The sequence below is a fragment of the Protopterus annectens genome, chromosome 17.part0 (assembly GCF_019279795.1).
Source record: "Protopterus annectens isolate FY-2018-M chromosome 17.part0, PAN1.0, whole genome shotgun sequence".
Lineage (NCBI taxonomy): Eukaryota > Metazoa > Chordata > Ceratodontiformes > Protopteridae > Protopterus > Protopterus annectens.
In genome coordinates this window covers 621,355,345-621,368,715 of record NC_056751.1, presented here as the reverse complement: position 1 = coordinate 621,368,715, position 13,371 = coordinate 621,355,345, and positions in this window count along the sequence as shown.

Below are 13,371 nucleotides of genomic sequence, written 5' to 3'. Positions count from 1 at the left end.
GAGTTATACTTAGCAGGAGGTGTAGGGATTCGACAAACTGCAGTGTTGCCATTCGTGGAAAAATATAGATGCTGTCAAACAGTATTAAAAAATACTTTGTCTAGGAATCAAAACCTCTTCTGCAACATCAACAGAATGGTTTGGAAGGACATGTATATCTTGCAGAGGATACCGCTGCTGGACATGTATATCTTGCAGAGGATACCGCTGCTCTGGAACAGAGTCCTTATCCTCATAAAACAATGATCATCCTTGTCTATATTCAAGTGCAACTTGGATCTATAGATAGCAAACAGAAAATTTACCACAGCACTGCCTCCTGTACTACTAATGGACAGAGGCAGCTTCTAAATGCTTTATCCCATGCATGGTATGACGGCCTGTCCTGTCCAGGCCAGTAATTAAGCAACCTCAGTCTTCACCATTGACACCAGTGAGAGATGGTCACTAAGAACAGGAATGGATTTACACAGTATTTGAAATGCAGCTCTCTGCATCAAACACAGTTTCCCCAAGAGCACACAGGGAACATGCTGCAGACCTGGGACTGGGCTATCTGTCTCTCCAGATCTAAAACAAGACTCACTTTGGAGCACTGTGTCCCTGTTCCAAGTAGCAGACGCACCCACACCTGGGTGTTTGATTTTTCTCACACACACACACACACACACACACACACACTCTCTCTCTCTCTCTCTCTCTCTCTGTCTCTGTCTCTCTCTCTCTCTCCTGGGAAATGCTGGCACAGATTTACTAGCTGTACTCCTTCTGCCCAGACTATAAGGTAATGACATTGCCACCAGTCAACCACTCTAAGGCTGTTACAAGGGTATGCAATTATACTGAGTAAAATCAATACCAATATAAATGGTAGAGTGTAACCAGAGCAGCAAGTTTTTTCAGAGTGGCCACGGTGTCACTAAAATAAGCACAAATACTCTCAAGATGTTAAAAGTATTCTCTAAAAAAAACAGCCACAATGAAAGGTATAAAATATTTAATAGTACATAAAATAGAAAATATGAGAATACTAAATATCTAAGTACAATAAACACCAGAGTTTCAATAACGAGAAATAAAATAACCCGGTTGGACAGATTCAAACAGATGCAAAAAAAAAAAAAAAAACTTAATCTCACTGTATTTCCTGACTGTCAAAAGAATAACTGTTCCTTAGCTAACTTAATACAGCAAGGCAAAATTAGATGCTGAGTTACTTCCACAAGGCAAGGGGATGAGCTTCCAACTAAACTAAACTCAACTGACTGTGATAACTGTCATAGGTCTTTACATCAAGTTCAAAGGAAAACAAAACAAACTGCTATGAGATTTACATCCTGTTGGTGCTGGTCATAGAATGACATCACATTTGATCACCTGACTGTGATACAGTGCACACTTAGAGCTCTGCTAAGATCTGTTGCAGTATTTGAAAATTGTAGAACAATTTCAAAAACGTCTACTCTTCCATTCCAGAATTCTTTGTTTAAACATATACATTTAATCATTTATAATAACACTGTTGATGCATCTTTAACACAAGCATCAGTACAAGTCAGAGTGACAGTCAAATGACACAAAATTATTTACAAAACCCCAGCTAACTATGCTGGCATATGTTATACATGCACTGCCCTATTTTCCCTGGCATAGATGGCAACACATCATCACACATGCCCCACCCCATGTTATCTATGGTATGATCCAATTTATATATAATTACTGACCATGGGATGGGTAAGGCCAGTCTGCAACAAAATTGAGAAGTTCATTCACTCATAAAAAGGGAAATTGTCTAAGCTTAAATTGGCCCACAAGGGCATCTAGCCTGTTACTTCTGACCCTATGAACAACTAAAGCGATTCTGCTCCAAGATTCCTTTCATACAGGCCTGTAAGACAGATGCCTTCTCATTTCCATTGATGAGAATGTTCCTGCATGCTTTTCACTCTTTCAGCTAGTGTCCAGAGCTCTTCTAAAATTCCAGAAGGACCCTCTCAAAATACTGATGTTGACTCCCTTTTGGCCAGAGTAACAAAGAGGGTCCTAGTTCTTAGACTGGCAAGTTCTCCCTTTTTATTTTGGCAAAGGGTATTTATCAAAGGCATCCCCACAAACTGGATTTACTCACATCAGACCTGTGTTTGATAACACCCCAACCTGAAAACTCTCTAACTGCCTAGATGATGTTTTTATTTATATATATATATATATATATATATATATATATGTATGTATATACCGTTAAGACGTCTTTTTCCTAGAATGCGCATCATGTATTGAAAGTGGTTGAAAAATCTGCTGCTAGTAAATCATGCTTGTATAAGTAGAAAAGATTTTCTAGTTGGTGCCAGTCTAAGAACTAGGACCCTCTTTGGACCCCTCTGCCTCTGGTTCTTGATTCTTTGAGTTGCTTGCCTCTGGCTTTTCTTACTCCTCTTGCAAGGTTCATTTGTCAGCCTTTTGTGCTAGTCTGCCACTAGATCCCTCCCTTTCTAACCATCATTGTTTAAAACAGTTTTTGAAAGGAGTGTTGCATATCACGCCACCAAGGAAACAGGTAGCTCCTTCTTGGGATCTTAACTTTGTTCTGTAAAAGCTTAATCTTTTTCCCATGTGAACCATTTCTGAACTGAGTTTCTTAACATGACACTGTTTTACTAATTGCTGACACTTCTGCTAGGATATCTGTTATAAACTCTTACGGTGAGTCTACTGTACCTTGTTTTTTTACAATAATAGGGTTTCTTTGATAACTACTTCCCCTTTTATACTTGTAGTGGACTCTTGAGTTTTCCTTGAGACAGACTGTTAATGTCCTTGTGTTCTTTCCTGTACCCAAGAACAAAGGGAAAAAGATTCCTCACACTCAATGTCCAGCAACTCAGATACTCCCAAAACAAACTCAAGCCTTCAGGAAAGCTGATTACCTCTTTGTCCTATGAATTCAAAAGGAAAGGACAACCAGTGTCAAAACTCTCTCCGGCCAAGATTATGCTAGACAGTCAAGAGGAGAAGGTTAACACCTGCATCACACCTCAAGCAACTCATAGCCCTTCAAAACCCACACCATCAACACCCACACATAGCAACACTAAACCCACATATGTGGAGGCCCTTAACATTAACCTGCCCAAGCAACAAAGACCTCCGAAGCCGAAACGCAAACAAACACCAGTCACAACCAAAGTGACACATAGCTCACAACACCAGTGTGCCACCCAACAACAGCCCCTAAGGCAAGACAATGTACCCAACACTTTAGTCATAGGTGACTCTATAGTCAGGCACACTGATGTCCCACTCTCCAGACTGAACAAGGAGAAAATTACAGTCAGCTGCCTGTCGGATGCCAGGATCCGCCACATAACGCATGCACTCAAGTCACTCCACAACAAGTACAAATATGACTCTGTCATTGTCCATGCTGGAGTGAATGACTTGAGACGTACCTCCATGGACTACATGAAAAGAGATAGGGAAGAGCTCTTGGATCATGTGACCCAGGTAGGTATGACCCTAGCCCTAAATAGCATCCTGCCTTCGCCAAGAATGATACCACAGTATAAGGACAAAATGATTGACTTCAACAATTGGCTAAGCTTCTCGTGTCATTCAAAGGGGATCCAGTATTTGTCTGCCTGGGAAGACATGATCGACAAACCACGATGCTTTGCCAGAGATGGTCTGCACCTGTCACCCCTGGGATTCAGGTTACTGGCTAAAGCTCTTGCCACCCCTATAGTGCCTTTTTTAGGCAAGGTTCAAAGGATAAAACCACCACAGTAGCAAATAGAAGCAGGCAAAATCTGAAGATAATGCTACTCAATGCTAGAAGTCTAAACCTCAAAATGCACTCAGGCACTCCTAAAAATGGAGAACATCGATATCTGTGCAGTAACTGAGACCTGGTTCAAGGCTGCAGAGAGCACCCCTGCAATACCAGGCTACAATTCTTACCACACTTTTCGGCCACAAAACCAGAACCGAAACACTAAAGGTGGAGGAGTGTCCATATTCACCAAGGATATTCACACCTCCAGGCTAGTTGCCCAACACAATGCATCTGAAATTCTCCAGGTGCAACTAACACTAGGTAAGACTGCAATCCAAATTGTAGCTTGCTACAGATCCCCATCCATGCCCCAAAATTCTCACTACACCTTTCTAAACATAGTGGAAAATACTAAGATACAACCAAACACTCTAATACTGGATGGTTTCAACTACCCTGCCATTAATTGGGAAAAATACTCAGGTACCAACTCCTTTTCCTTTTCATAAATTCCAACGCCCTCAATCAACTAATCCATTGTCCCACCAGGGGCTCCAATATCCTAGACCTGGTCATTACCAACATGGGAGATAGATGCTCCACACCAGTAGTCACCCCCTCATTGGTCAGGTCTGACCATAAGCAAATCACCCTTGACATCCACATCCCAACCCCACCCCCCAGTAAGGAAACCGCCATAAAAAACTGTTCCAAAGCCAACTTCAAACTACTGAAGTCAGAAGTGACAAACTTCACAACACCCACGCAGACGGGATCTGGAAGTTCGACTGCAGAATCCTACACTAAGGCACTGTACGAGCACATCCACTCGTGCATGAATCATGCCATCCCAAATAGAACCAAGATGCTCTTCTCCAAAAAAAGGAAGCCAATCTGGTGGTCCCCTGCTATAAACAAACTATACAACAGAAGGAAGAAACTGTTGCAAAAAGAGGAAAATCCCAGGATGCAAAAAACTCCCTCACCAGCCTCAGTAAGAAGCTGAGATCCCTCATAAAATCCTCAAAAGCTAGTTACGAAAATAAAATTGCCAAAGATTCCAAAGACAACCACAAGGCATTCTATAGAATGGCATTAAATATACTGATCCCAAGGATATTGCCAATATCCTGGCAGATCGATTTAGTGCCAACTTCACCCCACTCTCACCCCCTAAAGGGCCCATCTCAATACCAAAAGACTGCCAAATTCCGATAATCACGGCCACACAGGTAGAAACCGCACTCTCCAAAGCTAAGAATACAGCATCCATGGGACCAGATGACATCCTAGGCTGTGTACTACATGAACTACAAAATGAACTGGCACCTCACCTAAGTGTGATGTTTAATCATAGCTTCACCTCAGGCTTCGTGCCCACTTTGTGGTGCACAGCTACAGTTATCTCGCTCCACAAGGGAGGATCCACCTTAGATCCCGGGAACTACCGTCCCATCAGTCTGACAAGCCTGATTTGCAAGGGCATGGATCGCATTATCGTGGAGCTTATAAACAGACATTGGCAACCTTCAAACACTAAACCCCTCCCAGTTTGGGTTTGTGAAGGGCCGATCTTGTCTCCTGAATCTGATTGACTTCTTTGAATCAGTCTCCAGAGCTGTGGACGAGGGTAAGGCAGTCCACACAGCCTGTCTGGACCTCGCCAAGGCCTTTGACACCATCCCCCACTCTGGAATCATAGATAAACTTACTAAGCTGGGCATAAATCACTACGTCACTCGATCAGTTGCTAACTGGCTTACTGATAGAACCCAGACAGTAAAAGTAGCCGACTCCAAATCCAGCTCCAGACAAGTGACAAGTGGAGTACCTCAGGGTTCAGTCCTGGGACCACTCTTGTTTGGCATCTACTTCTCTGAAGTACAGGCCAACACTAAGGGACTCTGGCTAACAAAGTTTGCAGATGACTGCAAACTGGGAGCCATTATTGAATCCCCAAATGATGTGGATATTCTACAAAAGGGCCTGACAGAAACAGATGCCTGGTGCCAGAGCCATGGGCTCAAGCTTAATGCCAAGAAATGTATAGTTATACCCTTTGGAAAAAAACATGTATCCATGAATTACCACATAGGTGGCAGGACACTAAACATCGAAAGTGTGATGAGAGACTTAGGGACACAGGTGGACAGTGGTCTCACTTTCGATAACCACATTGCCACAACAGTCAGGAAATCCTATGTGGCACACCTCATCACTAAGGGCTTTTCATCCAGAAAAAAGGAGGTCATTGTCCCACTGTACTCATCCCTTATTAGACCCATTATAGAGTATAATGCCCCGTTTGGTATGTACCTCACAAGACATCTGCAACAGCTTGAAAGGCCACAGAAATACCTCACTAAAAGAATCACAGGCCTAAAGCAGATGCCATATACTGACGGTCTAAAAAAACACCAGCTATACTCTGTGGCATATCGTCTACTCAGAGGCGATCTCTGCTTAACATACAAGGCCATGTCAAACCCTAAGCTGTTGGACATGCTCCACTTAAAGAAATCCCAATCCCTCAGAGCCACACGCTCCAGGGATCTAAACCTTGTCATCATAATGAACAAAACATGCTGGAGGGATAGGTTCCTGACCCAGAGACTCCCTATACTCTGGAATAGACTGCCCATACATATCAAGCAGAGTGCCTCTTTGGCCCTCTTCAAAAGGAACCTTGATGATTGGATGGGAGATAGGAAATTCACCCCGGGGATCATGTCAGTCACCCTGCTAGACAGGGGCCTGGAGAAGTAAATTTTGTGGGAAGAAATATCCAGGGAATTGTTATGGCTAGGCTTGCATAGGCCCTAGGGCCGATAGCCTAGTACCAACCTATGAACCTACGAACAGAGTATTTCCAGATGTTTGTTTCATGCTATTGCTTTTTATTATACTCTCCATAATAAGCCATTTCCAGGCAGAGTTATGACCTGTTCCACTAGGGTTTTAGCTTTTTTTTTTTTTTTTTTTGGAAAAGGTTGGACTCTGGACATATTCTAGAGGAAGCAATGTGGTCCTGTATACATATTTAGAGAAAAGACTACAAACTGAATTCCTTTTCCGGGCTTTACTAGGACCATTTTTCAGATGCTCATGGATTCGTAGTTTATCTTCCTACTCCCTTTTTTTGTTTCTAAGCTTATGGTAATTTACTCATATAGCTTAGGCTACATCAGCAATGATCTAATGTTGAAGACAGTACAGTAATGTAAGTAAACGTATAACAGTTTTTAGTGATCACTGTTGTAATAACCACCCCTCCCTTCCACCCCTGTATTGCTAGGGTGTGGATGTATACACCATTGGGTATAGAGTTTACCTTTTGGTTTATTTCTTAACATTGTTCTTTTCAGGGCTGTTGCCTTCCTTTCCTAAGCAATAAAGCTGTATGTAGAAGCTCTGTCATTTTATACGGAGTTCCCATTGAGCTCCAGACAATTAGAGCATGTGAAAGGTGCTGTTTAGTGTTGAAAGCTGGCAAGTCAGTGGGGTTAAGAACCAAATACTCTAGGCTACTGCAACAGTACTCTATTAGAACATCTACTATTATGGTAAGTTTACTTACACAACTTTACTGTTCCTGTGGTGCCCTTGAAAGCAAATGTCCTCTGCAAGCCCCTACTAACTGGAGTAAGATCATTTTTAATGTAATCATTATGTAGCTAACTGTTAAGCAGCTTCATCAGTCCCTCATGAATCCTAGGGACCACATCTGCTGACAGCTGTACTGCCTAAGGAGTCCAAAGATTTGGACAGGGTGGGCAAACCTAACTCACCTGTCCACTTCCCTGTCCTGAATGTTTGATCGTCATCTGAAATGTTTTTCAGCTGATTCTGGGATGAGAAATATCTGGTTGAGACACTGGGCACTGATTTTGTAGTAGGCTGCCAAATGACCCTCAACAGTTTTGACTGCAGCAATGCTGTGACAGCAAGCTGAGGTACATGCATCTGTAGAATGGTATGGCTCAGACCCTTGTACTTCAAGGAAAATTTTAGGCAGGCTATCTTGGATACTTATTCTGGGAGAGGTTGTTTTTAGACAGCCCCCACCAAGTTGAAAACTTATATAAGAGGAAATGGGTCCCCATCTTTTCCACCTTCTTCCTGGCCAAGTCAACCCCTGAGAAGGAAAAAGCCCCTTCACAGACTGAGGAGGACTGTGAAGCATCAGACAGCTTTATTAGTTAAGCTTCTTAGTGGGTGACAGACAGGCAGATGTAAACCTAATTGTGATTTGTCTGGGGGATTGTCCATTTTTACTGCAACTTAAGAGAGCTGTCACAGGAGGGCATCTGATTCCTGAAGCGGTTATAGATGGCCACATCACAGACATCCTAGGTTCTGTCTTTGAAGGAGCTTCACTCAAAGACCAGTCGTTCTCAGCACAGCTTGTGAGACAGACTGTACTTTTCAAAAAAAGCCCTAGAGGTTGTCCTTTCTTCAGATCAAGGCCAAGGATTGTAAAGCCATCTTCTCTTGGCTCTCAAGAGGCTAAGCAGCTGTATCCCAAACCCTCAGTGACTTCAGTAAATGCATCTGTTACCTCAGATTATTTTCCTTGGCATCATGCTTTAACTCCAGCAGACTGGTTGGTGTCCGTGGACATGGTGGATACCTTCTGATACATAAATTTCTGGAGTTCTTACAGGAGAAACTTTCGTCTTGGTTTGGGGCAACACTTTCAGTACAACATTCTACCTTTTGATTTCCTCACACAACACCTCTGCTACCATATCTTTTAGCCACCCTTCAGTTCCTGCCCTCAGGTTTTTATCAGTGCTTGGAATTCTTCATCACAGATCCGCATTGTTATATTTTTAGCATTGCTTTCTTGATTTACAGAATGTGCTTTTGCCATAATTGGGTTAAGTGGTGTACACAAGGGCTAGTTGTGTTTTCCTGATGCAGTGTATGATGTCATGGTAAACACCAGTCCTGCTGTCAGGTTGGCTCATTTCTGGGAGCTTTAGAGAAAAAAAGTCATATTGCAGGTAGCTTGAGGGTGAGGATATCTCTGCCATAGACCCAAATAGCTCTTATTTAATCATGATTTCCTTTAATCAAAGAGAATCTCCCAACCTACAACTTCTTTTAGTTTTGTGTGTTGGATCAGTGTGTGTGTGTGTGTGTGTGTGTGTGTGTGTGTGTGTGTGTGTGTGTGTGTGTGTGTGTGTGTGTGTGCAAGCAAGCTAAAATATATATGATTACATAAGGAGTCAGGGACTCCTACACACACTGACCTCACAAAGCACTGGCTAGCAGTGGTCGACCAAGTGCAAAACATGGGCAGTTGCAGTCATAGTAATATTTGTGAACATTTAATAAAGAAATATACAAAACCTACCCTCATATTCAACTTCCCAATAAAAATCATAATTCAACCTGTATTTACGTCCTGTATGTTTATGTATACATATGTAGGTGTGGGTGTATAGATATACACACACACACACACACACACATATATATATATATATATATATATATATATATATATATATATACACACACACACACACACACACATAGATACACACACATACATATAATTTTATATGTGTGTGTGTGCAGGTATATGTATGTATATATATGTGTGTGTGTGTGTGTGTATATATATATATATATATATATATATATTATATATATATACACACACACACACACATGCATATACTTTATATGTGTGTGTGTGTGTATGTGTGTATATATATATTTTGTGTGTGTGTGTGTATATATATATATATATATATATATATATGTACACACACATATATTTATATGTATATACATCTGTGTGTGTGTATAACAGTCACACAAGCACCAGAAAATGCACAATATGACAGTCATCTCTTTTAAAAAAAAAAAAAAAAAAAAAAAAAAAAAGCCCCTACTCCCCTTCATGGTCAACAAAATGCCTTACTGACTGTTATATATATATATATATATATATATATATATATATATATATATATATATATATGCATCGACAGTCAAGAAATGTGTGTTTGTATATATACACATATATATATATATATATATATATATATATATATATATATATATATATATGCACACACACACAAATATATGTATAGATTATGTGTGTGTATATATCTATATATATATATATATATATATATATATATATATATATATATATATATACATACACACACACACACAGATGATACACACACACATCCACAACCCCTTTTTTCCCATTTTTACACATGGAAGCGGGTATCTCTTCAACAATGACAATCATTTAGATCAGTGTTTAAAAAATATATATATATATATATATATATATATATATATATATATATATATATATGCAAAAAAAATGCAAATGGTGTAGGTAAACGGACACTCTACATAATATATCATCAATATCCAAAAAAGAAGGTACCAGACCACAGCTGAATCGACAATAAAATTTATTTCACATAAGATAGAAAGCTGGTTAGCACTTTCACAGCCTCAAAGCTGCTTCATCAGATATTACAAGCATTCAACTACCCTTGTTTTAAACTAACTTCAACCAGTGCATAAGCATTTCCAATTAAATGCATTAATTGTACTTAAAGCAATGTACCATACATTTATCACTAATACATTTTAAAACAACACTTTTTACCTAAAAGCATATACATTTTAACAAAAACATTTATAAAAATATAAAAACTGTATACGTGTAAAAAACTGCACATATATACATGTAGCAGCAAATAGAAGCACATTAACTGTTGCTTAATCAAGTTATTCACCTTTTGAGTGGTCTGTTGGATAAAATGGGCTTGATAGATATTTTATCATTTAAACCCCTGCCCATGGTAGCCGTCATTCTTGTGATCCATTCCAACTCCTTGGTTTCTACTAAATTCCTAATGGCACCTCCCCTATTGCCTATAAACACCTCAATGACCAAAAACGTAAATATGTGCTGCGTTCCCATTTCCATTTCATGCTTCGCAAGGGCATTCACTTCTGCTTGCCTAGAGATGTCATATAAGTGTTCCCTTATACAATCTCAAAGCTTACAGTTGTCATTCCCACATAGAATGACTGACATGACACAGTATGCCAGATGCACAATATTTGTGGTGTTAGTCTGCTGTAAGCCTAAAACTAAGTTCTTTCCTAGGATCCTGTTGAACAAAACTTCCACTGCTATCAGTAGTGTAGCAATAATTACATTTATTGCAAGGGTATGTGCCAAAGTTAATATTGTCAACCTTTAAAGCAGTATTGCATTTATTATTTCTGGGACCACATAATCTCTCTAGTGATTTCTGCCCTTTCATAACATTGGTAAATACATGGGATGGATGCATACTACTCCTGTGAACTTAAGTATTCCTATGGAATTCCTTCCTAAAAATCTCTGTCTGAAAGTCTGCATTATCATTCCTTACTATCCTCACATCCAGAAAATCAAGTGAGCTCAAGAATTTATTAGTTGTAAATTTTAGGAAGGTAGTGCTATTGTTCATATTGATCCGAAAGGACCCAAGTGCCTCAGTACCACCCTCCCATAAAAGGAAGAGGTCATCAACAAATCTTCGATAGAGTACTATGTTAACTTCTCTAAGAATATATCTTTTTCCCAATTGGCCATAACTAGGTTGGCATAGCTATTGGCACACGAAGTGCCCATAGTTACGCCATCCAACTATCTATATATTCTTTCTTCAATATTCTCCAATATAATCTCTACCAGAAAGCACAAGAAATCTGTAGTTTTCAGTTCATAGGTAGCATCCTCCATTAAATATTGCTCAGGACTTCACATCCATGTTGATCATTAAACATTGGTCAGGAGGTGGTATTCTATGAATATGTTCAAACAGATACCTTAAGAAATGTTGAGTATCTTTCAGAACATATTTGTTTTGGCTGAAACTGGATGTTCTGTAGTCCTATCTCGGCTTCATTCTTACTGATGGGATCGGAGCCGATCCTCTGCTCCAACTCGGCCTAATTACAAGCTCAAAGTCTTCTAGTTGGCTCGTGGCTAGGTAGGTATCCCATGGTGCACCAGTACAGTACCCAGATCTCGTTTGCCATGTCGACGAGTTCAGATGTGCTTCTTCTTGGCTGTGGCTAAGTCTTAAACATTTTGTTCTAAAATTTTGGATAAATCTTTTTTTTCACATTTTGATAGCATTATAAAGCTTTTCATAGCTATAGTTTAGTGTTTGCATTTAGATAGTGTTTATTAGAGCGCCTTTTGTGTGCAATTTCTTTGAGTAAAGTTGGCCTTATAGTACTTGGTTGTTATATATATTTCATAATATTGATAGTTGTAGTTGTAGGTGCCTTTTGTGCTTAGTTTAGGCTGTGTGTACTTGTTTAAATAGTAGTAGTAGTACTCAGTTGTGGAGCTTTCCGCTTGTTGATATTTCCTGTTATTAGTGTTGCAGACAGGACTAGGTTTTGTTGACCTTTTGTCTTTGTGTTTTCCACATTTAGACTTGTATTCCTGTTCTAGTGTGCATGCGAGACTCTCTACTTGTTTTGGTACTCTCTGGGTCCATTTTAGTTAGAGGACCTAATTTCCCTTTCTTTTCTACCCGGGTTAGGCCCGTTTAAGTTAGAGGACCTAGTCCTCCCACTTTCGTGTGTGTGTGTGTGTGTGTGTGTGTGTGTGTGTGTGTGTGTGTGTGTGTGTGTGTGTGTGTGTGTCTGTGAGTTCAATCTTATGTGAGATGTCTAAGGAAGGCAAAGACCATAAGCCATCTGGCTTTAATAAAATGCGTAAAATGCTCACAGAGGATGTCTATAACGGATGGCCACAGTAACTGCGTTTACTGTCTTCGGGCCATCCACTTAAAGGAAACTTACTTATTTTGCCACTCTTTTAGTGCTAGGGTGCTGCAAGAGAGAAAAAAATAAGCTCATACTAAAAGGTCTCCTAAAGCCTTCCTTTGAGGAAGATCTGGCTAGCTCTTCCTCCTCTGCTAGATCTCAGGGATCTAAAAAGGAAAAATCCAAATCCCCTAAGAGGCCCTCCCCAGAGCCGGCTGGTGTCTCGGAGCTGCCTCTTAAAATTACTAAGTCCGACAAAATTACTATCTCATCGGTCCCACTGAGTTCAGAGCCGATCAGGAGTTCTACAACTGTGGTTACAGGGTTGGCACCAAGTAGTTTGGAGCCGACCACTGAGAGAATTCAATGGAGCCGGTCTACGGATCCTTTACTGGTCTCCCCCTCATTAAGGTCACCCATACTTCAGAGATCCTGTTCTCCTACTCTGTCCTCCAGGTCGTCCAGGAGTTTATTGGAAGAAGATGTGGAGAAGGGTAGTGGTGAGACTTCTGAAGTCATCTGCCGTACCTAAATTGTTGTTGGCTCTGACCCAGTCAGTTCTGGGGCCACTTGACCCCGTCCCCCCTTCGGTGATTCCTCCTCCGAGCCATGCTTGTGTTTCAGAGCCGGAGTGTTTGGTACCACTGGTGGAACACTCAGTTCCAGCTCCCCCTGCAGTTGTTTCGGAGCAGAGTTCTGCTCCGACACTATCGGTACCGTCCGTGGTGTCTAGGAGCCGAAGCTCCATGGTCTGCCCTGACAGGGACACCTGG